The sequence below is a fragment of the Mustela erminea genome, chromosome 16, assembly GCF_009829155.1.
Source record: "Mustela erminea isolate mMusErm1 chromosome 16, mMusErm1.Pri, whole genome shotgun sequence".
NCBI lineage: Eukaryota > Metazoa > Chordata > Mammalia > Carnivora > Mustelidae > Mustela > Mustela erminea.
The window spans coordinates 62312963-62339825 of record NC_045629.1 but is presented as its reverse complement, the minus strand read 5'-3'; the positions used below and the strand labels follow the sequence as shown (position 1 = coordinate 62339825).

The 26863-nt window shown below is 36.6% G+C and overlaps 1 long non-coding RNA gene across 1 annotated transcript in view; it reads right to left on the bottom strand.

The window, feature by feature from the left end:
- Nucleotides 1-5554, bottom strand: part of LOC116574816 — a 75605-nt gene extending 70051 nt beyond the window's left edge. The window contains exon 1 of the long non-coding RNA XR_004279501.1: nt 5454-5554. This is a non-coding gene — a long non-coding RNA (uncharacterized LOC116574816). The remainder of the gene's footprint in view (nt 1-5453) is intronic.
- Nucleotides 5555-26863: the final 21309 nt, after the last annotated feature.

The following is a 26863-nucleotide window of genomic DNA, read 5'->3' as shown; positions in this document are numbered from 1 at the left end:
TCTTATCAGCCATTACTGTTTTAATGACTTTGTGTGGCAGACAAGGAGTTCATCTAAAGAATAGCAAACATGCCAGTGCTGGTATTTTCTTATTTTCGTAAATTTATGTGTTTTTAATACCACATTCATTTCATAGTTTCTGTTTAGGAATTCTTTCAAGGTGCTTGTTTTTTTATGAGTTCTTTTTGAAAATGAAATTACATAGTTCATGGTCACAGTATACAGAGGGCAAACAAGGGAGGCACTACATCAGCCCGTCCACACATGGATACCCCTTTTTGTCTCAAGAGACACAGAGTGATTTTTTTCCTATGAGATGAATGAATAGCAAAACAGAGATCAATGAGGATCATGAATGTCAATCCATACTTTAAATATTAGTAAAGCTTAATTTCTTTTTTTTAAAATTAGGTCTTTTTTTTTTTTTTAAGATTTTATTTACTCATTTGAGAGACAGAGAGCACAAGCAGGGGAAGTGGGAGAAGCAGTTTCCCTGCTGAGCTGGGAGCCCTGCATAGAGCTCCATCCTAGAACCCTAGGATCATAATCTGAGCCAAAGGCAGACACTCAACCATCTGAGCCACCCAAGTGCCCGTTAATTAGATTTTATGTGTACACACACACACACACACACACACAGTGTAAGTATGTATGTTTTCATCTCACATCTCAACAATTAGTAACGTTCACACGCATCCTGAGTAGTGACATTCCACTTTGGAGACTACTCACTAAATGTAAGGACAATAATGATGTCAATAACAACAGTATGTATTAAACAACTACTATTTAATGAATACTTCCTAATTGCCAAGAACTGAGCTAGGTAATTATAAATTCAGTTCTTAGAATATCCTCAGGAAGTGGTTTTATTATTTATTTTTCAGAGATTTTATTTATTTATTTGAGAGAGGGAATGAGCATGAACAGGGTGAAGGGCAGAGAAGAGACTCCTCGCCAAGCAGGGATCCCGACGTGGGCTTTGATCCCAGGAGTCTGGGATCATGACCTAAGCAGAAGGCAGATGTTTAATGACTGAGCCACTCAGGTACCCCAGGAAGTGGTTTTACTACTGAGGCTTAAAAAGAGAATAATTAGGCCCAGAGTGGTTGAGTGACTTACCCAAAGTCATATAATATTTATTGTCTGAGCAGTACCATAATATGTAATCCATGAGAATATATTTGTTCGGAGAAATAGATTTTAGCTGAGCATATGTCTCTTCCCTACACAAAGTTCTCTCCAATGGAGGGTCACCTTCTAAATTTGCCCAACTCCTCTTTCAGTTGGAATTCCTTTTTACTTTCACTGTTAAAGAAATGGTAACATCCAGAGGAACTCATTGACATTCCCGTGTGAACAAGAAATACCTGATTCCTTCCTCCACTGAGAACAGAGGAGAATGTAGGATCAGAGGCTTTGGGGTACTGAAGGTTGGAGGAAGTGCCGGAGAGCCTGAAGGGGGCACAAGATGGAAGATTTGGATACTTGAATGCAATCTATGCCTATTTCTCACTTTTGCCTCAAGCCAGATCTACAAAGCAAATAAGTCGCAAATTCTGTGACCTTTGATATCCGTTTTCTTGTGCTATGTTATTTGCCTTTCTGTGTAAACCCCTGGTCACCCTGGAATCTTGATTCTTCTTTTTATCAAATGGCCATCAGCCTGCTAGCTTCTGTGGTTCTGTGGTTTCTCCACTGTTTTCATCAAATTCCTCTTGCCCTTTTTGTCCTGTTGTCATCTATCTATGGGAAGGGTTCTTCTAATTTTAGATCCAAATTAATTTACATTTCCCACAAACCTGATATTTGTCTCCCTTCTCTTATAAATTATTTACACTGGAAAGGCTGAATCATGAAACCAAAACTAAAAATAATGTTACTTTTATGAGTTGATTTTTAAATGGATGCATAGATTATTTTACTCCCTACATATTTTTTTTCCCTCCATTTTCTTTTGTGATTGTGGCTCCCTGGGCTTCATATTATGATTGTGAGGGTATGGCATTCTTCACATTCATCTGCCAGGCATAGTTACTTTTTTCATTCCACAACTAGTATTCAAAGGATCTACTGAGGACCATTACCTGGTAGACTCAGAAGGAATATATATATTAGAAAGGCAAAACTTGCTGCAGTGTAGAACTTTTCTAGAGGCAGATAGACAAGTCTATCACACAAAGCAAAGTTCACTGAGTGCCCTAGGAGGGGATGGAGTCCATGGTTTCTGGGGAGGGAACAGTCACATTTGATTGGGAAGACTGGATGAAGGTAGGATAGATCCACTAGAGGTACTTCTTGTCATGGCTGCTTAGGTCTCCACAAAGCCCCCCAAACAAAGGGCCACCATTTTCTACATACTAACCTGGGACCCTTGTCTTAGAAAGTTGGTCCAAACAAAGGTGGATACTTGATCCAAGCTAGAGCTATAAGCTTCTTTTTCTCCAAATTATGTTATTTCAAACTGAGCAGCAGAAACTAGGAGTTGTTTGAAGAACCATGCTGTCCTGCTATTAATTACTCAGGTTCTCATACCAGTATGAGTTCAGTGCCTAGCTCTGCTACTGACTAGCACTGTAGTCTTGTGAAATTTATTTAACCTCTTTGTCTTTAGTTTTTTAATTTGGAAAACAGAAAAAATAATGTGAACTTTCTCTAACAGCTGGTATGAAATGTAGATAAGGGAATTCATTTAAAGTGCGACATATTGTATATTCAATAGATGTTAAGTTTAAAGATTATTTTGACTGTCATTGTTATTATTAAAGAAATGTCTCCTGACCACCACAGCTAGGTCTCTGAAGCAGCCCATGCACCCCCCTTCCTCAAGGGTTGGTCAGTCATCAACTTCTTTCAAGATCTCTCAGTATTCTTCTCCGTGGAGGGGGTGGAGGGAAGAAAAGTAACTTTATCTGCTGAAGTTATTTTGGATTGACTTTGTTGCTTGAAACTAAAAAAAAAAAAAAAAAAAAAAAAAAACTAGATCAACTAAGGCAGTGCAGTATATTTTGAATTCTCCTTTTTTATTTTCTTTTTAGTTATTGCTCCTATTGTTCCTTGTAGTCATTTTCAGGACATTAAATTTTTTTTTCAATTTTCTCCACATTTTGGGTGTATATCCACATACATTAGCAAAATGTGCTAACTTTATAAACTTTGTGACACAGATGGCAAAATAAAATAAAAAACAAAAAAAACAAACAGATGGCTGCAGATGACCTAAATCTGCAACAGAAACTTATGCATGTGTATGTATATGGTGACCACATTCTGTATATCACTCAAAATTAGAAGATTCCTTATGCTGCACTCCATGGAAGCCATCCATTATGCAGGAAGGAGAATACATATGATGTTCGGAGTGATACACAAAGGACTGCCTCTGAAAAGTGGTAAGGAGATATGGCTATAGGATGAAAAATAGCAGATAAAAAATAGTTGATTTACATACACACACCTGCCAACATGCACAAATCATCAAATTAAATCAACTTCAGAGTTATTCTAATGAAGTTATATCAAAATGAGTGGTTATTGTGTTCAGGATTTTTGTCCTTTAAAATATACCTTCAATAGTTAAATAGTTACACAAGGTGCTATTAAGTAGAAACAGTAGTTTCTGGTTGGGAATGTATATGAAATAACTGGAAGAACCACTTTTTATTATCTTAATTGCATATTAGCATATCATTCATAAAGGAATCATTCCTTCATAATTTTGAAATTCCTTTAAGAAGTAGTCCAGAACTGGTCTTTTCATACTCTAGCCCACAATTTTGGGTTTTTTTTTTTTCTTAGTCATTTATTTGTCTAGATCTGGCTTCAGGATTTATCAAACAGCAAATGATAACCAAAACAAAATAAGAAAAGCATAGAGTTTTTTTTTAAAAAAAGCAAGTTTACACTTATCAATACATAATTCTTAAGTACAGATACTCCAGAAGACCCATTATATTTTGTGAATCCTGGTTGTTTAAAAAACAAACAGTAGAAACAAAACCAAGCTCAGTCATTGTAGTTGTATTAGGACTTCTTCCCACATTTTGCTAATGTATGTGGATATACACCCAACTTAAGGATCATTAAAATAAAAATGAGATTTATTGGTGTTAGTGATTATAAAGCCCATAAGGCTGCCTTGCACTCCAGCTGGACTGAGATGGTGAACGTAATCACCAAGGTCACCTCACACCTGCTCTTCTGTCTCCTGCCAGAGTTACCCTGACTCCATGCAGTTATTCCAGCCCCCTAGGTTTCTGATGTATGGGCCACAGTGAGATGTCTGAAAAGGGTTGGGCAGAGAGAGCATTTCAGCCCTTAGCCTCTATGATAGAGACCAATGACTTATACCTTAAGTTTCCTTTTGTCTATTCTTTTTTTTTTTTTTTCTTTTTTGGTTCCATATATATGTGGAGACGATGCAGTAAAAATAGCTGCCATTTGTCAAAGGCTGAGCCCCCAGCATGATGCCAGATCTGTGGGGACACATATGGGAGTTCATGAATATGAAAAGGTAATCTGTGCCATTAAAGGAATTCAAGTGGAGAAGCCAGAAGGTCAACCCTTCCTCTGAACCTGGAAACCCAAGTCATATCTTAATGTAGCCACAAGTTTCCATAGAAATACCAAATAGAGAAACCAGTAAGTATATATTGAACAAAATAATAATTAACATTCTATTTTTTAATAATTAACATTTTAAGTTCCCATCTGAAAAAGGATGCTTATTGACAGTAATAGGTCTATATGATGTTAGAGTTCATCAGCTCGCACATGCTTTAATTACCCTACAGTTTTTAACATTTCATGCTTTATTATTAAACAAGTGAGATTTATTTTTAAAAACAAATTTATTTCATACTGGCCAAGTGCTCAACTTACTGCATTAAAAGTTCTACAAGTTATATATAATTAAAAGAAAATAAATCCTTCCACAATGCATTTTAAACAGAATGTTAGAACAATTTCAACAAATATGACGTACCATGTTGCTGCTAAAAAATAAAAATATTTTGACTCTGTAAGGATGTGGTTACCCTGGAATACACAAAATCCAGTCTTAGACAATAACTTACTCATAAGGAAAATTTAGAGAGAGATCTTTTACTCATGGGAAAAAAAAAAAAAAAGCCAGATTTAAATAACTTCAATCAAAGGAAGTTTCTTCAAGTTAGCCAAACTCAAAGCATTAAGCTCATCAGATGGGTTAATTTTCTAAAGGAAACCACTTTTCTTTATATGGAATTCCTTTTGCATACACATTCTGAGCTTCAAAGAACAGTTTCAACTCCCTGAACCCATCAGTAGCATTTACTCTGTTTGAATATATCTTCATGCTAGAAAAAAACTTATGCCCTCCCCCCCCAAAGGAATGTAGAGCTACATTTAAATTGTACAATTCTTGATTTAGGACTGTCAAACTTTTTTTGATAAAACTGCCAAATATTTCTTACCTTAAAATAGCAATGTGATATATGAGGAAGATGAAAGCCAGACCAACAGCAGCCTTGCTATGCAGAAATTTAAATATTTAGCATCGTTACACAGTTACAATCCGTCTGGCTGGTCTACTGTCCTATACACGCTAGGGCCTCTTGGGTTGGGCTGCAGTTACATAGAGTAAAACTCTGGAAGGCTGGCTTTCCTGCAAGGGATGTTGACTCACTAAGGTACAAATTGTATGGGCAGAGAGATTTCAGGAGCCTGTGATATTTTAACCTGATAGGAATTAAAAAAATGCTATATTAGCATGTTCAAATATTCATGAGTTTCCTAAATTTATATCCTGGTCGTAAGTTTCAAGTGTTAGATCATCTGAATCGTTCCATTTATAATTTATTCTGGATTTATTCTATATTCCTCCCCACCCACCGTGAAATCCTCACACTCCACCCCCAACAGACCAACCACAGGACGTTTAGATTTGCTATAAATACAATGCCAGTCATAGCTGAGTACATGCAGGGCTTGTTGGCTGTCCTCTACTTTCATGCTGTGTAATACTGAGGGTGTATTAGCCACGATATATTGGTGAAATAAAAATTATTCGTGTGTGCTCTGCATTTGTAGCTCCTCTTTGAGTAGCTCTCTTAACGAGTGGCCACTTTAGTAAGTTAGAAGAGACTAATATAAATATTAGTTGGCTCAGTGTTCCTAAATTCATAAACATTAGAATGCAAGCTCTCACAGGGTAGGAATTTTCACCTCTTTTGCAACTCCCACATCTCCAAAGTACAGTGCCTGGCACATAGTAGGTGCCCCATAAATGTAGGTTGAAGAAATGAGTAAATGAATTGCATATAAGAATTCTTTTTTTTTTTTTGTAAGATCCAAATGGAAAAGAATTAAGAGATGATGCTAACAAAGTGTCTTCCCTAAATGTCATTTACACACTATGCTAAATTGACGATAAAACACAGATTTCATTTCATTTACCAAAACTGATGGGTTAATAGTGACTTTCTTGGCCACTGTGTTGAGAAAAATTCCACGTCTCATCCAAACTCAGTGGGAAAGAGTGCTGTAATCAGTTGATGGCATCCGCTGTAGGGAAAGGGTAGCCCACATGAAAAATACTTGCTGTTCCTAAGATACTTTCCCACCTTGCTGGGCCTATACTATTCAGACTTTGCCATTCTTAGGATACCTCCTTATCTGATTCAATGAATACCACTTATTACAGACGTAGGTTGATCCTAAAGGTTTATATAGATATCAATTCAGTGTCCTTCTCCCTGTCATGTTTACAAATTCTGTCATGTTTACATATTACCAGAACAGAAATCTCTAAGAAACCCTAACTGCCATAGAAACCTACTTTCTATTTGAGTGTGCAAGGGGCCGTAAGATTCTGTTCTGTGTTACCAGTTCCAGGAGAATATTTTTTTTTTAAGATTTTATTTATTTATCAGAGAGAGAGAGCGGGGAGAGAGCGAGCACAGGAAGACAGAATGGCAGGCAGAGGCAGAGGGAGAAGCAGGCTCCCTGCTGAGCAAGGAGCCGGATGTGGGACTCGATCCCAGGACGCTGGGATCATGGCCTGAGCTGAAGGCAGCTGCTTAACCAACCGAGCCACCCAGGTATCCCTTCCAGGAGAATATTAATGCAACACTCATTTGCCTGTAACATAGTCCTAGGGCCCCAGCCTCATGCAGCATAATTTCAGGGTTTCAGGGTAGTTGTCCAAGTCCGTTGAAACCCACTTTCTTATAGTGCATTTTGTCTACTTTCTCTGTTTTTGCTAGAATGAACACAACTGATTTTTTGTCAGTTGTCACATGGGACAAGATGGTAGGGGGGAAAAATGTTTTCCATACTTTTGATTCTTATAAAAAATACACAGGTGATCAGGCCATTGCTTGTGTACTTGAGGAGAGGTTTATGTTTCCAATACTGCATAGCACACTTGTATCTCAGCAGACCGGAAACGGTGCTAAGGTCAACAGGAAGGTGGGCAATTATGCTTAATTCAGATGGAGCCAATAAGCTATTGGCACCTTGGGAACATCCATCTGAAAATCCTAAAGCCTTTAGAAGTATGACCTCCCTTTTAGGTGGTATTGAGTGATTCTCACAGGCTTTCTTGGCATTCTGGATGTGCTGCTGTAAAATTCTCAGGTCATGTTTGTGAGTGTGTAGCACTGATATGGCCCATCTATGGCACTGCAAGCTAGTTCTGCCAACACATCTTAGCTTTGACCTGCTAAGTGATTCAGACTATTTATTCAGTCACAGGGTTGAGTCTCTAAGTTAGAAAACTACCACTTAGGCAAAATATGGTAGGTCACAGAATGGTTTATAGCCATCTTAGCCTGTAAATTCAAACCGGTATTTTTTTTTTTTTATCGGAATTAGATCAGTCCTGCCAGCTCAATTTTCCTCTAGCAAATGTTATTTCTATGACACTCTAGTGTTTTTGTTTCCACTGACATTGACTCAGACTACATAAAGCTATAGTACATCTGCACACTTTTGATATGAAGAACATTTTTTCCTTTCTTTTTAAGGACCTAAATTTAATTTGTGTTTTAATTATGCCACATATAAATGTGGCTTCGGGTTCCAGAATAGCCTCCTTCCCTTCACCACCCACAAGAACAAAAATGGCCTGTGGGGAATTTAATGGGTCCAACTGGTGAAAAGATTAACCGGGGAACAAAGTTTTCCTGATCTATTGCTATTTCCCTGGCTTGTATTTGCAACAACTCATGATGTTTATCTCACAAAAATGGGCTCCTCAGATCCCACCAATCAGATATATAGACTGTGAAACTCATGCCTTTTATGGTCCTAGTAAGGTAGCCCCAGACACTGGGGCTTGTGGTGTATAAGTAAATAGTCCTTGTGTATCAGCCCAAAGTCAGATGTTTTATTGACATTGGAAGGGTGGCCTTCATTCTGCTCTGTTCTTACAGCTGAAAACAGCACCCAGCTAACTTTCTCGACCATCGCTATTATGCTGCTGTGTTTCAGAATCATCTGGGGTGCTTATTTATTATAAATTCTTGATCCTCACTATACCCCAGTATTGCATTACAGGTATATATCTGCTGTCTCCAGCACAGCTGCCTTGGCCCACAGCTGTAGAAAGCACAAAGAGGAAGATGTGGCTGCTCCTTTACCTGATATAAACCAACACTTGGTCTTATTTTATACTTGGGATTGACACTGAGACTTCCTGCAGAGATATAGCTAAACAAGCTATTAAAACATATTTCCAGGCAAGTTGCTAAACAGCCACTTCCTAGAGCCCTGTGAGGACCCTGTTTCCATACCAATCTGTCCTCTGGAAGCTCTCAGGCCACTCTCCAACCCCTACTCCAGCAACTAAAGGGCATTGCCAGGCATAACAGTGTCCTCTGCACTCTCAGATTTTCTCACTCTGGGCCCTGGTAGGAGACACTTCCCATGGCTGTAACAATCAAGTCTTTGGTGGCTAATCACCAGTTCTCATCTTCTGGTCATTTCTTTTTCTGAACTTAGAGCTCAGCTCCAAATATCTAACTGTCTGCCTGGTGGGTGTTTCACTGGGCAGTCCATAGCCAACAAAACCATAACTGTGTCAAAAAACAAATTCATCATCTTTCCGTCTAAATTCAGCTCCTCCTCCCAACTTCTATCCTGATCCTTGATTATTATTCACTCAGCCACCCTTTGCCCAGTCAGCTAAGCGTGAAGCTGAGTCATCCCTGAGCCCTTGCTGTCTCCATTCAATTAGTCATCCAATTCATTGAATTTTACTCTAAAATTTGTCTTGCATCCATCATTTCCTTTCCATTCCCACTGCCACCACTTTATGCAAACCCATTGCTTCACTTTTAGATAAACAATAATTTCCCTACCCCAATCTTCTCCTTCATGCCACCTCCAGATAGAAGCTCTTAAAACATCATTTTGATCATCCCAAGTTTCTATTCAAATGCCCTCAATTGGTCACTTCCTCAAAGAAAAAAACAAAAACAAAAACAAAAAAACCCAGTGGTCTTAGTTTGGCACATAAAACTTGTATAATTCCCCCCAAAATATTTTACCCATCCAGCCTAGTCTTTTGTGGCAGACATTTTATTAGGTATTATAAAATTAACTACAGTCCTTGCAATACATATAATAAACTCCAACAGGGAAGTGCTCAAGTGATGAAACCAGGATAATAACCCAATTTCTGTGACTACTACCACTACAACACATTTTCACTAAGTCTTCCGTAGAAACTCCAGATATCTTGACCAATTATCCCCTTTGTTTCTGACTCCACACTGCATCTCTGTTACGGACGCTGCATTGACCTTTCTTTTCCCTCCTCTCTTTATTTTTCTGGAGACTTCTTCGGATTCGATTCTGTCCCAATCTTTCTTTCTCTCTACATCAGAGATGTCATATCGCTCATAGTTGCCCAGTTGAAATTAGATTTGTGTCTTTTGTATATCATCCCCAACAATATTTTCTCCTAGCTGAAGAGTTTGTTTCCCATTTTATTGAAAAACATTGGAGCAGTCATAAAAGGACTTCTGTGTTACAGTGGTTCTCAATCTGGGGGTATGCCTAGAATCTGCCTCATTCTGAACGAGCAAAATTAAAAAGGAACAATAGCTTGTCTGGAACCCAAAACAATTAAATAATAAACTCAGGGTGTTGAGTAGAGGAGAAACTAGGCATTCATGTTTTAGAATATTATACAGGGGAGAACCACTGTTCTACAAATGCCCATCACCATATTTATCTGCCTACATCTATTCTCATATGCTCTGCCTCTCTTTGGATGAACTCTGTGCTCATAGTTGAGGTCAGCCTTTCCACTTGTATGCAAGATTTATCCTCTCTCATCTACCCATGGATGTCACCTCAATATCTATCCACACACTCTCATTCTTACTAACATGCAAACAAGCTATGTTTTCTATTACTTGGAAAATAATAAATGAACTAAAACTCTCCTGATTCTCACACCTCCTAGCTACCACCTTATTTCTCTGCTCTATTTTACCACAAGACTCCTTCCCACCCCTACATGAGAATCATTCTTTTCATTGTCTGCAGTGATTTTCATGTTCTTAATTCCTATGATCATTTTCAGCTCTAACTTATCATCAGTATTTCAGTTTATCATGCTTCTTGCCTTGATAGACTTGCTATCTTTGGATTATGATCCCCTCACTCATTGCCAGATTTTCTCTTATCTTATTGGTTGTTCCTTTTCAGCCGCTTTTGGTCCTTGCTCCTCATCTCCCCATCTCTAAATATTGAGTACATTGGGGACCAGTCTTGGACTTTTGCTCTTCTTTATTCCCTTGGTGATCTCATCCATTTCTTTTTAAAACTCTTTTGGAGTTCAATTGAAATAAAATAAACTACATATACTTAAAGTGTACAATTTTTATCAGTTTTGACATAAGTGTACACTGTAAAATGATCACCATCACAATCTAGGTTACAAACATTTCCATCTCCTCTCAAAAATGTCATTTCCCTTTGTAGTCTCTGCTTTCATTCACTGTAATCCACAGGTAACCATTCATTTGATTTCTGTCACTAGAATCATATGATATGTACTTCTTTTTCTTTTTCTTTTTTTTTTTTTTAAAGCCTGGCTTCTTTCATTCAAATTAATGATTTTGGGATTCACCAATGTTGTTGTATATTTTGATAATTTGTTACCATTTATTGCCAGGTGATATTCCATTGTACTGGATATGCCATAATATATCCATTTAGCTGTTGTTAGATCTTCCGGTTGCTTCTGGTTTGGGGCTATTACAAATAAAACTGCTATGAACATGTTGTGTACAAGTCTTTGTCTGAACCTGTGCTTTTATTTCTCTCAATAAATTCCTAAAAGTGGAATGATTGGGTTTTATGTTAGATGTATGCTTGACTTTTTAAGAAACTGCCCAACTATTTTCAAAATGAAAGTACCATTTATTATTCCCATTAACAGTGTATAAGAATTCCAGTCACTTACGTCCATGCCAAGACTTTATATTCAGGCAGCCTATGCCCTGAGATTTAACTCTGGCTGCCACTTGTTTGTTTGTTTGTTTGGTGGGTTTCATTTTATTTTTGAAACAATAAAGCTATGCCTACTAACTTATTTATCATCTGTGATTGCTTTCATACTGTGACTATAGAGTTTGAACAGTTTTGACAAAGGGCATATGGTTAGTGAAGCATAAAATATCTGGGATCCTTATTCAAAAAAAGTATGCTGACCCCTGCTTTATATGGTCTCTGTTTTTTTAAAAAAACTGTTCTAATGGGTTATAGTGGTTTCTAATTGTGGTTTTAATTTGTATTTTCTTGATGACTAATAAGATTGAACATCTTTCTATGTGCTTGTTTGCCATTCACTTATTTCCTTTTTTGAATCTCTTTCAATCTTTTTCCATTTGCATTTTGTCACTTTGTTTCATTGTGCTTATTTCTTATTGAAGTATAAGAGTTTCCTGTGTGCTTGTGAAACAAGTCCTTTGTCTGATATATATAATGTGAAGTTTTTCCCCATTTGGTGGCTTGCATTTTAATTTTCTTAATGACATTTTTTGCAGGATAAAGCTTTTAATCTTAAGGAAATCCAATTTATTAAATTTCCTTTTTATGGTTAATGGGTTTTTTATTTCTATCTAAAAAAATCTTTGACTATGCTAAGGTTACAAAGGTTATATCCTCTGTTTTCATCTATTTGTTTTTTCTATTTGGGCTCTACTTCCGGCCTAATGTCTGTTTAGAGTACATTTTTGCCTATGATTTGAGGTAAGGGTCAATGATTACTTTTTTTCCATATGGATATCCAGTTGATCTGGCAAGATTTGTTGAAACATCTTTCCTTTCCCAATTGAATTGATTTAGCAACCTGTCAAAATGTAATAGACATATGTGTGTTTCCTGACCTCTATCCACTCCATTGATATATAGATCTACCTCCTGATCATTACCAAACTGTCCTGACCGTGGTAGTTTCATAATAAGCCTTGAAATCAAGCGTTGTTGTTGTTTCCTCTATAATTGTTTTCCTCTTCTATATCCTTTTGGATTTCCATGTGTATTTTGGAATATTCTGTGATTTTTTTTTTTTTTTTAAATCATGCTGGGTTTCTGACTAGTATTATGTTGACTCCACATGCAAATTTTGGAGGAATTGCCTTCTTAACTTTGAATCTTCTAATTCATAAACTAGATATAAATTTCCATTTATTTAGGCCATCTTTAATTTCTTTCAGTAACATTTTTTGTTTGTTTAATGTAAAGATCATTGATGTTCTTATTAGCCTAATGCTAAGTAAAGAGCATAAGCATATTTTTTGGCATTGCTGTAAATTATTTATGAAATTTCACTTTTTTTTTTTAAGATTTTTATTTATTTGACAGACAGAGATCACAAGCAGGTAGAGAGGCAGGCAGAGAGAGAGAGAGGAGGAAGCAGGCTCCCTGCCGAGCAGAGAGCCCGATGCGGGACTCGATCCCAGGACCCTGAGATCATGACCTGAGCCGAAGGCAGAGGCTTAACCCTCTGAGCCACCCAGGTGCCCTGAAATTTCACTTTTCAGTTGCTTACTGCTAATATGTAGGAATGTAATTTATTTTTGCATATTAACCTTGTGTTTTATGAACTTTATATTCACTTATTTGTTCTAGTTTTGGTTTGTTTTTATTTAAATTCCAGTTCGGTTTTGGGCACCTGGGGGTTCAGTTGGTTAAGCAACTGCCTTCAGCTCAGATCATGATCCTGGAGTCCCAGGATCCAGTCCCATGTTGGGCTTCCTGCTTAGCAGGGAGTCTGCTTCTCCTTCTGATCTCTCCCTTCTCATGTTCTCTCTCTCTCTCTCATTCTCTCTCTCTCAAATAAATAAATAAAATAAAAATAAAACCTTTGAAATAAATAAATAAATTAATAAATTCCAGTTAGTTTTAACATACAGTGCAATATCACTTTCAGGAGACTAGTTCTAATTTTAGTTTTAAGGATTCCTTGGGATTTTCTATTTATACAATCATATCACCTATAGATAAAGTTTTACTTCTTAATTTCTGATCTTTATTATTGGAATGATATCATTTCTTATTTTTTTGTCCTGGTTAGGATTGCCAGTACAGTGTTAGATAGAAGTGATAAAGTGAGCATCTAGGGTTTTTTTCTTGATATCAGGGAGGAAAATATTGAATTTTTAAACATTAGCTATGATATTACTGTATGTTTTTTATAGCTTCTCTTTAGAGAACTTTCCCTGGTATTCCTAGTTTGCTTAGAGTTTGTTCATGAATGAATGTTAAATTTTATCAACTGCTTTTTCTACATCTATGGAAGAGATTTTATTTGCCCTTTATTGTCTTGATATGGTAAATTACATCAATTGATTTTCAAATATGAAACAATCTTGTATTCCTGGAATAGATTCTGCTTGATTACATTCATTTCAATTTTTGAACTTGTATGTAATGTGGCATTTTTCCTTAGCTGCTTTCAACATTTATTTCTTTATCTCTGATTTTCTACAGTTTGATTATGATGTAGCCAGGCATAACTTTCTTTGAGTTTATACTGTTTGAGATTTGCTACAGTTTTTTGAATCTGTAAATGTATGTGTTTTGCTAACCTTGGGAGTTTTCAGCAATTATTTGCTCACATATTTTTTTTTTTTCATCCATCTCTTTCTCCTTTCTTTATGGGACTACATCATTCCTGTTAGATCAGTAAATACTGTCATAATTCTCTTAGGCTCTGTTTATTTTTGTTTACCTCCGTACATTTTGCTTCTCCAGCTTTTGACTCCTTTCCATCTGCTGCCTGCTTTTGTGTGTGTCTTATTGTCCTCAGGTGGCTGTTTGTAACATTTTCTCTGGAGTTTTTAGTTGTAATCAGAAAAAATGTTGAATTGTCGTAGATTTTTGCTGTCATAGCAGAATCAGATTTCTAATATCCAGTTCTATGGCTTTAAATACCACCCTATATCTGATGTCTCTATTTTCAAAATACTTGAGTATTTATGTCCCCCTCCCCTTGCTAACCTGCTTTGCCTGTGCCTTTACCACATCTCGCCTGCATTATTGCAGCTGTAGTCAGACTGATCTTCTGCTCATAAATGTTGAATTAATAGTCCACCAGCCCTAGATGCCTGAGACATTTGCACAATATTTAATTGCTAGGACTTACCTTACAATGTTGACAAGTAAATGACTGAAAAGTTGAGCATCACTTTCAGCAAATTGGATCTGTGGTTATAAATCAGGAAGCTAAAAATCCACAAATCTTACTCAAATGGGTGGGACTTTCTCCTAGGGCTCAACCTAAGTGATTGCTGAATTAAAAAATTCTTTAGCAAAGATATATTTGTATAAATCATGCATTGTATTTGTTTTACTTGCAACTGGACCACACCCATAAACTGGGAGTATGTGCTATTACTAAGAGGTAAGATTATATAATCAGAGTCTCATTATCAAATCTCTTTCAGCTTTGCATAGCGTTTGAGAGATTTTGGGTTGTTTGATTGATTAGTGGACTTATTAGCAACTCTTCTTAAAAATATCTACCAGAATTATCAATCAGATGTTAGAAGAATCACATGGAATTTTTTGAACTCATAAATGCCCATTTTCCTACTTTCTCCCTCTCCCTCTCACCAGCATTCCAGCATGTTCCCCAGAGGGTATGTCTTAATCTCTGAGAGAGGCATTAGGAAAACTTGCCCAAATAATTTTTATAACTGTAAAACCCTTCGTCCCCTACCTTAAATTGAGTGCCATTGGTGATAATGCTGATTTTTAATGGCTCTTATTAAGCTGCATATATCTATATATGTGCATATATATATGCACATATATTGTCAGAAGACCTCTTCTAGAGTAACTCTTTCTCTCCAATTCCTCTTCCTATTCTGTGTCCTTCTATCATTTCCCAGCACTTTTCTGAACTAACTTTTTCTGTCAGAACAAACTCAGCCCAAGTCCTTAGGCTGCCCATCCATGTTTCAGTCAGCAACTTTTAGGATCCAAATTAGGTGTAATTTTGTCTCCTCTAGAAGCTTAAACACTCCAGTGACTCAGTTAGTTTAAGGCTTTTGTTGTACTAGATTATCCCACATAAAGACTGTATTGTAACTAAATCAACAAAGACTTCTTTGAAGTTTTTTGTGGGAGAATTTGATGGGAAACCATAACTCTTCTATTACTAGGAAGAGTTCTATATAATAAAGCTTCTCCCAAAATCTATTATAATATCACTTTGTTCTAGTAACAGAACTTTTCTCATTTCTTTACCACTTAGCTATTCTAGGCTTATAATTTCCAGAAAAGACCAATGTCACAATTTCCAAAGATCAATTTCCGTAAGATCTATGTTCACACAATTTCCAAATGGTTGTTTCAAAGTATTTGAAATCCATTTTCATATCTAGATAAGCTCAAGATAATAAGTATCTATGGGAGTATAGTAACAAAGAAAAGCAGTAAAAATACTATGGCTTCCTTAGCTAATCCCTCCTTTTTATTGAAAATAAGAAAATTGTAGAACTGGGTATTGGGATCAAAGATGAATCACCATATGGGGCTGGTTTCTTTAGAATGTAGGATTGTGGATTCCTCCATACTATAACCTACAAATCATTTTGAACCTTTATATACATATAGCCCATGTTATAGTAATTAAATGCACTTCTGATAGATACTTAAAGGCAAAAGGCCTGGCTACTGTAAACAATTCAGTCTAATACTGTTGCTTTATTTTAGGTCAAGTACTTAAAAAAATAATATGCTATATAGTTACATTTAAATAAGATGAAATAAAGGGTATATTATAATCAAGATTTTATGAGTCTAATGTTTGATGTTTACTATTTTTAATTCAGAGATTTAATTTTACATACATATATATATTCTGGTTTGCATTTTGAAATATTATCTTGAAACTATAAGAGATTACCATGAAGACCTCTGAATATTTTTTTAATGGCATATATTAGGCACACTGTGTAGTTATTGTATTATAAACTATGAATATTTTATTTTAAAAGTTGTATTAGTGATGGTGTTGGAGATGTGTAAATAGAATCAGTTACATTTTGGAGATAGAATTATAAGTTTTGCAATGGATTATATCTAGAAGGAGGTAATAGAGAAGATTTATAAAGAATGACAATTTAGGTTTTGGCTTAAACATTCCAGCGGATGATGATATCCATTTAATTAGATGCAAAGAACAAGGAAGAACGGTTTACTAGGGAAGGTAGAGAATAATTTAATAAAACTAAAGAAAGATCAAGAAATGAACTTACATATAATTTTTTAAATGATTTTATTTATTTGTAAGAAAGAGAGAATGAATGGGGGAGGCAAGGGGGAGAAGCAGACTCCCCACTGAGTGGGGACTCCAATGCCGGGCCTGGATCCCAGGACTCTGGGATCTTGACCTGGGCCAAAGGCAGATGCTTAACTGACTGAGCCTTCCAGGCACCCCATATGTAGGCTATCTCTCACTCATCATGCACTTGTGCTGAGCATTTTGCATCCATTTTATTTTTCAGGGACATCAGTAATTCTTTAAGCTTGATGGTGCTCATTTTAGGGACATGTAAAATAAGTTGCCTGAGCAGGATTCACATTCAAATTTGGTTAACACCAAAACCCATCCTCTTTATGATTAAGCTGTTACAGATACCACACAGTGAAAAAGATAATGTGTTGCTCATCTATATTATTTTAGTTTAGAGTTCGTGATAAATGTAGTAACTAGTTTATGGAAATGTAAAGAAATTTATTTTGTAAAAAAAAGGATTTTCATGGTAATTCTGGGCAGGGAGTTACCACCACCAACTAGTTCAATACATAAAGAGAACTTAATTGATGTCAGTTAAGGATCCTGTGTTACCACTAGTAGTAAGAAACAAAACAAACAAACAAAAAACATAAAAACTAGAACATAGAGTCAAAGTATTATCTTGGCTACCCTTCGATTGGATCAACAGTCATTGTTATGCATTATGATTATTCACTAACATTTAATTTTAACATGTCCCTTAAAGTTCTAACTAAGTATTTTGAGTACAGTTCTGAGACATTCAGAAAATAATTATTTCAAAATCCACTGGAATGGAGTCATAAAGCCAGATTGACAGCTCTCCAGCCAACAGATTTGACATTTTGTTCTTTGCTAAAACTAATAAACAAATTTGCTAAAACTAATAAAAAAAAAACATGGAACATTGAGAAGCATCTTGACCTGATGAAATGATAGGCCCGAGTTTTCTCCTAAATCTGTTGTGGCCTGTGAGACTTTGAACAATTAATTTAAGCTCTTTGAACCGCTACTCAATTATAAAATAGGATGCTAACTTTTGCAGGTACCCATGAGGGTTAAAGAGTATGTGTATAGTGAGTGGCAAGATAATTAGAATTAACTCTTATTTTTGTGACAACGGTGATGATGATGTGATGATGACGATGTGATGGTAATGACGGCAATAATTATTTTATCTCAGTTGAAGTGTGGTTAGCAGCATGGACTCCAGTGGTAGAGTCTTCCATTCACAACTTACATTGGCCACTTACAGATTATCTATAAAATGGTAATAATAGCCCTTACTTCATAGGATTATTATAAAGTTTTTGTGATTTAATTAATATACAGCAGTTAGCATTGTGCCTGGCATTTAGAAAGTGTTTAATAAATGTTGCTAATGATATTTATTGTGTTATTAGAGTAGGTATAATGTTAATAATAATAAAAAGCCTTAATAGAAAATAATAAATCCTATAAAAAAACTCTGTAAGTGATAAATGATAAATTTCTTAAAATGTTAGAATTACCTCCTAAACATACCGCATATTCCTTGGTGAATCTGCCCCAATTTCCTTGACAGTTACAAATGATATTTTCATGTTTCTTAGTTTCCAGATTTGTTTTTATTTATCTTAAAGTATTGAAGGAATACATGTGAAGGCGCTTTTAATGTTATAAAGGACAAATATAAAATATCATTCAAGCATTGTTAATAATTATGAAACATTCTAAAACCTATTATTTAAAATCTACTCACTTCTTTACCAACCTATTTATCATTTTTTTATCTTTAAAAGCATTTTCTTATAGTGCATCATTTTGTACTTGAACTAATGCAATAAAATTAGTAGGCAGTAGTTATCCCCATTTTGTAAATAAAAGATGGGGCACAAGATATCAATTAAAATGCCATAAAAGGGGCCCCTGTGTGGCTCAGTGGGTTAAAGCCTCTGCCTTCAGCTCAGGTCATGATCCCAGGGTCCTGGGATCGAGCCCCACATCAGGCTTTCTGCTTCCTCCTCTCTCTATGCCTGCCTCTGTGCCTACTTGTGGTATCTGTCTGTCAAATAAATAAATAAATCTTTAAAAAAAATAAAAATAAAATGCCATAAAAGACATTTATTTCAGGGCAGAATATTATCTGCAAATCCAGATCTCTTACTCACTTTTTATTAAAGTGAACCTGTTTTAATCCACATTTTATGTCTACTTTGAGCCTTCCATCATATCCTGTTCATTCACTCATCCATTTATATGGTTCTGTTCATTCAACAAATATGTGTTGATGCCGCTCAATATACCCAAACCACCGCAGATACAGAAGCACTTCTGAAGAACAATGGAGTAGAAATCAGAAAACCTGGGTACAATTCCGGGTTCCACCATTAAGCACCTATCTGATATGAGTCCTCTCCATACGGATGGCCCACCAGCATTTTCTAGCTTAAAAGCACACTCTTCCTTTGTGAAACCTTCCAAGATCATCCTGTCCTGTAGAAGTGGTGTTTCTGTGCTTCCCAGCGTGTTGCTTCTGTGGCTGATCTTATTTACTACCTATTTAATGCTGCCTTGTATAATAGTATTTTTTCCTAAAAAAAATTGCCAATTTTTCTTTTTTAATTACCAAATGTAGTAGATATAACCACATCAGAAATATCCACATTCTTTTTTAAAAATTGACATATAATGTATTATTTGTTTCAGGGTACAGGTCTGTGATTTGTCAGTCTTACACAATTCACAGCACTCACCAGAGCACATACCATTCCCAATGTCCATCACCCAGCCACCCCATTCCTCCCTCTCCCCTCCCCTCCCCTCCAGCAACCCTCAGTTTATTTCCTGAGATAAAGAGTTTCTTTATGGTTTGTATCCCTCTCTGGTTTCATCTTCTTTCATTTTTCCTTCTCTTCCCCTCCGATCCTCTGTCTTGTTCCTCAAGTCCCTCATATCAGTGAGATCATGTGATAATTGTCTTTCTCTGATTGATGGTATTTTTTTAATATTTATTTATTTGACACAGAGAGAGAGAGAGATAGAGAGCACAAGCAGGCAAAGCGGCAGGCAGAGGGAGAGAGAGAAGCAGGCTCTCTTCTGAACAAGAAAGCCCGATGTGGGGCTTGATCCCAGCACCCTGGGATCATGACCTGAGCCAAAGGCAGTTACTTAACCAACTGAGCCACCCAGGCGCCCATTGTGTAATAGTATTTGTCCTGAGTGAAATGGATTTTCACAATAGCGAATTAGAAGAGTGATAGAGGAATAGGCAGAAGGGAGAACAAGCAAACCAGGTAATAGAAAGACATGAGTTATTATGTGGAATTGAAATCCTATACGGCAAGACTTTTTTTAGTTGCAACAGAAGCCCTTCTCAAACTGGCAAAATATCGTCCTGCGGTTGCAAAAAGCACAGTTATCTCCTGCAAAAAGCAAGTTATCACAAGTACTTAAATAATATCAAGATTATTCTAGGATAGGTAGTATGCAGGTACAATACTGGCCCCTCCTTAGATGGTCACATCCTAAACAGCAGAAACTTTGAACATGTGTTATTGCATGGCAAATGGAAATTAAGGCTGCCACCTTAACTAGGGCAATTAAAGAATAGTTAACCGGAGTAAGGTTGCTCATCAGTTGGCCTTGAGATGCAGAGGTGACTGGATTTTCTGCATGGGCTCAGTGTACTCACAGGGTCCTTATAAGTAAACAAGTGAGGCAGAAGAGTCAGTGGCAGAGTCAGAGAGACTTGAAGATGCTACACTGCTGGCTGCTGGCTGTGAAGAAGTAGGAAAGGGCCATAAGCCAAGGAATGTGAGCTGTCTGTAGAAGCTGGAGATGTCAACGTGACACATTTTTCCTTAGAGCCTGTGAAAGGAACACACATCTGCTGACATCTTGATTTTACTCCACTGAGAGTCATTTTGGACTTTCGATCTCCAGGACTTGTAAGATAATAAGTTTAGCTTGTGTTAAGCCACTAAGTTAGCAACTTGTTACAGTAGCAATAGGAAATTAATACAGGTAATAATAAGACTGCAGGCTCTGAAACCATATATCCAAGCATTTTAGAAACCCAAGAACATCGGTATGCTTCAGCCTCACAGCAAGACCAATCTCTCCGGGGCTTGAATGTGGAACAGTTTCTTCAATGACTAAAGCATCCTTTGAGATCCAGCCTTACTGTAGGTTTTGGTTTATCTATAGCTTTTATTCTAAGAGGATTTTGTTGATACTTCCTCTTGCAGTTTTTCAGTAATGCAAGTCAGCCTTTCTGTGTTTCTGCTTTTCTCTCTGTGTCTTTCAATTCTAATCCCAGTGTCTACCGGCTACCTCACCCTTTCCCCTGCTTACTCACTGATCTTGTTGGCTACAGGCCTTTGCTTCTGCTTTTATCAGTGTGTTCTCAATTTTTCCCCTTCCCTACCAGTAGTTCTATCTCTGGTCATATGTCTGTCACCAAATGAGAGAATTTTATTGATTTATTTGCTCAATATTGGCCATAGCGGTCAGAGATCTGGTACCAGGCAATTTCAGTAGGTGTTGGCCAGTCTGTATTGGCTGCTCTTGAGTCAGGTACCTACTGCTGGTATAATAACCTTGGCAGATGGGGAAATGTCGTGAGTTACAAAACATGCCCACTGAGGGAGTTTATCCAGTAGGGACTTTGTGTGTGCCTATGTGTGTTTAACACTTAGAGCAAAAGAGACCCTCTTTTTTTTTTTTTAATTACCGAGGATTAAAAGAATGGGTTCTGGAACAAAACACCCTGTATTCAAATCTTGGCACAGCTGTGAGACTTAGGATGAGTTGTTTAACTACTCTAAGTTCACATTTCTGCATTTATAGAATGGAGGTGGTTTAATATCTGCATCATAATTGTTGTAAGGATTAAATAAAATAATCCAATTAATATTCTGAAGGTCTTATCTTCTGAGTAGAGCAGATGATTGGTCCTTGGAGAAGGAATATGGTATCTTATATTGCTTTGCAATCACTCAAAGAAACCCATGCAATTTCTTTGTTATTAGATGTTACCCAATTTCTTCCTTCATTCAGTCAGTTCTCACTGAGCATCTAGTATGTACCAGAATCTGTTACAAGACACAGAGATAGAAAGATTAAGAGGATAACAGTATTTGGCCTGAAGACATGCCCCAGTGTTCAGGAGGATAGGAAGGAAAAGAAAATCATGGAGACATAAGGAAGTAGACTCAGTGAACCCAACTTATTGACACTTGAACTTTTCAGGAGAAGAAAGGGAAGCAACAAAGATGTAGTGACCTTACAGATAATTAAATGCAACTCTTTCATTTTATAGATGATGAAACTAAGGTTAGGTACACATGAGTCTTTCCTTCAGTGAACACTCTGAACCACTTTCCCACTGTGAACCTAGTAGTGTGTGAGGCCCTTAGATATGTTTAGAGGCAATCCCATGAGTACCCCCTGTGCAAATCTGTCAGAGCCCAATACGTGATATCTTACTAAATGTGTTCTTGCCCAGAGATTCTAGCATGGCTTATCCTGCCATTCACTGAAATTGTGAACATCAGACCAGCATCCAATGCTCTGAAAACTCTGAAATCAAATTTGACACATCATTGTGTTTTCTGTGAGGACATGCTATAAATCATGAACATTTCCAAAATCTAAGGAAATCTATCCATAGCCATTGTGGCTTTCTTCAGTTAAGTATTCTAGCTTAACCATTCTTTATTCTGTCTCCAAAGTGTCAACCTATCATGCTCCCAAAGAGTTTGTAATAATCTAATAGTTTTTTTGTCAGTAAGTTGTATAGTTGAAGGCCCCATTCATTCTTTGGAAAATATATTCTCCAAAACCAAAGTGTTAATTCTTATGATCATATATTTAAGAATATTTTATATTATCTGCTAATTAAAATTTTCTGAATAATATAAAGTTTATCAAAACCTTACCATACCTCCCATAACCTTCACATAAGTGCTTTGTTCCTTTTCCATACTGTGCATCCCTTTATCTTTGCCTGGACAACACTATAAAGAATAATATGTCTTAGCTTCATCTGGGAGATTGTGTACCCTTCGGCAGAGAATGTCTCTCTCTCTTTCTTCCTGTATTTTATATATATTCTGTAAACGAAAACTTTGTATCCCTAGTCCTTAATGGGATCTAGCATGAAATAGGATTTCAATAAATGCTTGCTGAATTGAAGAGAATAAATTAGTCTTATTCAGCCACTTATTCAACAAATATCTGTATGTACCTATTATGCCTGGTCCTAGACTATGTAGGGAGGTTACATTGGTTGGTAAGAAATACTTAATCACTGTCGCTATGTATAAAACCTAAGTCTAACAACTTATTTCTAATAAAGCCTTATAAGAACAGTGCCGTTTTATAAACAAGTCTTACTCATATGATTTCCTTTCAGTGGTGAATAAGCCATGAATTCAGAAATTTTCTATTCACATAATGTTTCCAATCAAACCAAGTTAATAATAGTTATTTCAAAAGTGGCTTCTAATTCTTGCAAGGTTAGTTGTAGTCTTTGGAGCTTCATGTCTGCTATTTTTAATGGCTTTCTGCCCAAAGCAGCTTAGTCTAATTGGGAAAGGATGTGTTCTTTTTTTGATAAGGGAATAAGTCTCATGAATGATAATGGGAGTTATGTGTGAACATGAAGAAAAACTTGACTCAATACTGTGGATTGCATAACAGCTTTTCAGAGACTGCTTTTATGATGGATTGTCTCTCCCTAAATGGCTTCCATCTATCAAGATGATTTGAGGAAAGGGTTGCTTTTTTATTCTGGATAAGTCTCTCAAAACAAAGACCAACTAATTATTTGAAAATTCCAAAACACACTTTAGGATAGTGTTACGGAGTGAAAACACTTCCATTTGGATATCCCATAGGAGCTGCCATTCATTAATGTTTAAAACAGATGCTTCAGTGAGCAACATATTTAATTAAATCCAAACCTGTTGTTATTATTCCAGAAAATATTATTATTAGCACAAGTTCCAAATGGAACTCGCAGCAACTTCTGGTTGGAGTTTGGGAAAGATATTTTAATTTCTTAAAGAAGTCACTTAAAGTAGAAGTCACTGCAGTTATCTAGATACATTTTATTTTTTTAAACTCAAGGGCATCATAGTTGTGAGAGTTAGTTAATTGCTTAGAATCATTGCTACTTTGATAGAGTGACTGAGTGGACCAGCTGGCTGGACAGGCCACATACATCATTATAAAATGCTGGAATGTGCACACGAAGTATCTGTCTGTGCTTCTAAAAAAGGACAAATAAAAAGAAAAAAAGTCTTCAAATTTTATAACATGGACTTAAAAGATTGGCAGATGTGCCACTAATTATATAATTGCTGTCTTATGTGGTTCTAATAAAATTATTTGAAGCCCAAAAAATGTCTAGCAGTGAATTATTTAATTTAATACACAGTTATAACAAAAATAATTAGTATTTACTTTAAACTCTAAATTGTCAACAAAAAACCTCAAGTAATTATTTTCATAGTGCTGCATAATGAAATAAATGTGTAATTAGTGACAGATGGGACTTTTAAAATTTAAAACATAGAAAAAAAATAGTATCACCTGTTTTGATTATTATTTTTTTTACATGAGTGAAGTTACAATTTGTGAAAATGAGGTACAAAGAGAATTAAAAGAATTAACTCTCTAAATTAATGCAATAGTCCTTGTTCATGTTTCCCAGCATCCTGTGAAATTTCTTTGAGATGTCTTTGGATTTGAAGCCCAAAGATAGGTTTGAGCCATGCCATGTCCACTGTTGTAAGTGAACAACATTAGGATCTCTCAGATCTTAGAAGCACCATTTTATTTGTTTTCATAGCAGGATAAAATTTTAGGTGAAACTACCAGCACTTACTTGTTTCATATAACAGTTTTTCCAGTCTTCCCATGTCTTTTTCTATGCAAGATGAAGACACATATCTTTCTGTGGCCTAAAAAATGTTCTGAGCAATGGCTAAAATAATCAAGATGGTCTCATCTTGTCAGTCTAGAAGCTTGCTGTGATTCTGTTGATTATCTTATGAGCCTGTACTGAAGATGAATGTTTATATGCTCCTCATCAGCACTCACTTGCAACTGGCTATGCATTTTTATCATCTTATTTCTGGTGTTAACTGGATCATGATGTGCTCTAACAAAGAGATCTTTTTCTCATTTTTTTCTGCCTCCTTTACCCACCTCTTACTGGCCGTGTAAATACTAACATGAGTCATGATTGTGATGGGTTTTCTTTTATAGTTTCAGTCTTCTTTAAAAAAAAAAAAAAAAAGCGCTATGGAACCATACTGCAAACATGTGGTTGGAAATATGGATTTATACTACAGGGCTATGAAGTTTTGGAAGGCATGGATCACCTCTCATTTATTTTCTATCTCTAAAGCCGGGCATCGTGGTAAATTAATAGGTGCCCAGCAAGTGTTTTTTGATTTATTTATTAGCCTATGTCATAGATCATGGGGGGAAGAGAAGATGATCTCATACTTTATGTTAAGAAATGTAAATGTATGAGAAATTTCAGGTATTTGAAAGGATCCAATAAGTGACACTCCTTTTCAGGCTGAATTTGGAACTAATTGAAAGACATATATAGGAATCAGATAGATACCAAAATATCAGTCTTCCTACTGAGAAACATTATTTATTTATTTAAAAAATATTTTATTTACTTACTTGACACAGAGAGAGAGATCACAAGTAGGCAGAGAGGCAGATAGAGAGAGAGGGGAAAGCAGGCTCCCTGCTGAGCAGAGAGCCCGATGTGGGGCTCGATCCCAGTACCCTGAGATTGTGACCTGAGCCGAAGGCAGAGGCTTAACCCACTGAGCCACCCAGGCACCCCAAGAAACATTAATAAAAAAAAAAAAAAAAAAAGTTTGCTTCTATGGCTAAATGGATTTGTTAACACTCTACTGATAAAAACTTGAGCCCCAGTTTGCAGTTCACTTCTACAGGGACAATTCTCTTTCTGCATGGAAATTAGCAGGCCAGAGGTTCCTTCTCTGCAGATAGGTGGAAACTCAAGTCCCAGAAGGGGCAATGCCATCTGGGTCCAATCTCTCCTACCAAACTCACCTATTAGATAAGTCAATCAGTGTTCCTTCCCTGAAGAGTAAGGTTGTGGAGAAAGTTTGGAATCCCAAGTCATGGGAAATAAGAATTTCCCTCCCTGCTCCCTTTGTTTTTGTTTCCTATAGATAGAACTTTGGCTTCTCTATCAAAGCAATCAACCCATTAAGAGGAGTCAGGAAAATGGTAATGAAATTGTTATCTTTGTGATTGACAAAAGCTAGTCTGCAGAACATAGAACTGTGATCTTAAATATTCTCCTACACCAACATTCCTCTCCACTGCACTCTCCCACAGAGGCAGGCCTTACTACGTGGCAGGGTAGCAGCTCAGAATGCACCCTCTCCAAAGTTAGGAGAGGATTCCCAAGGTGCTGACTCTTTCAAGACCGGTTTCTTTGTCAAAATTCAGCAGAGAGATCAGTGATCACCCTTCCTCTATTTGTAGTGAGAGATGGGGCAGAGATTAGCCAGAAGTGTTATTGGCACAAGAAAACCTGAGGAGCAGGATGTGTTTGCAGGAGGAGCCAAAGAAAAGTTTTAGGCAAAATCAAAACTGGTTTGCAGAAAAGTCGCTGTGAAGAATGTATTCGGAACAGAGAGTACTAAGGCCCGGGAGACAAGGTGACACATACTGACTGAAATCTCAGGGTTAGAGAAGATGACTCAGGGAGAGTATGTGGAGAAAGGAGTGAGTAAAATAGAAAGGAGCAGAAGGTGAATCCTCCAGAAATGCAACTGTTTACCAGATAACTACAGAAAGAGAAGCCCAGTGACGCTGAGAAAAAGCAGCCCAGAGTTTGAAGAAAAAACTAGAAGGGAGTTGCACAAAAGAAGGAGTGGCCAGTAGTGTGAAACCATCAATGGTCAAATTCGATAAGGACTGGCAGGTCTCCCTGGGGTTGAGCAATGAGGAGGGAGTTGAGAACATCTGTAAGAAGAGTGTTACTAGAATCATCAAATCAGAAGCCATATTGCCTTGGATTGAGAATCGTAT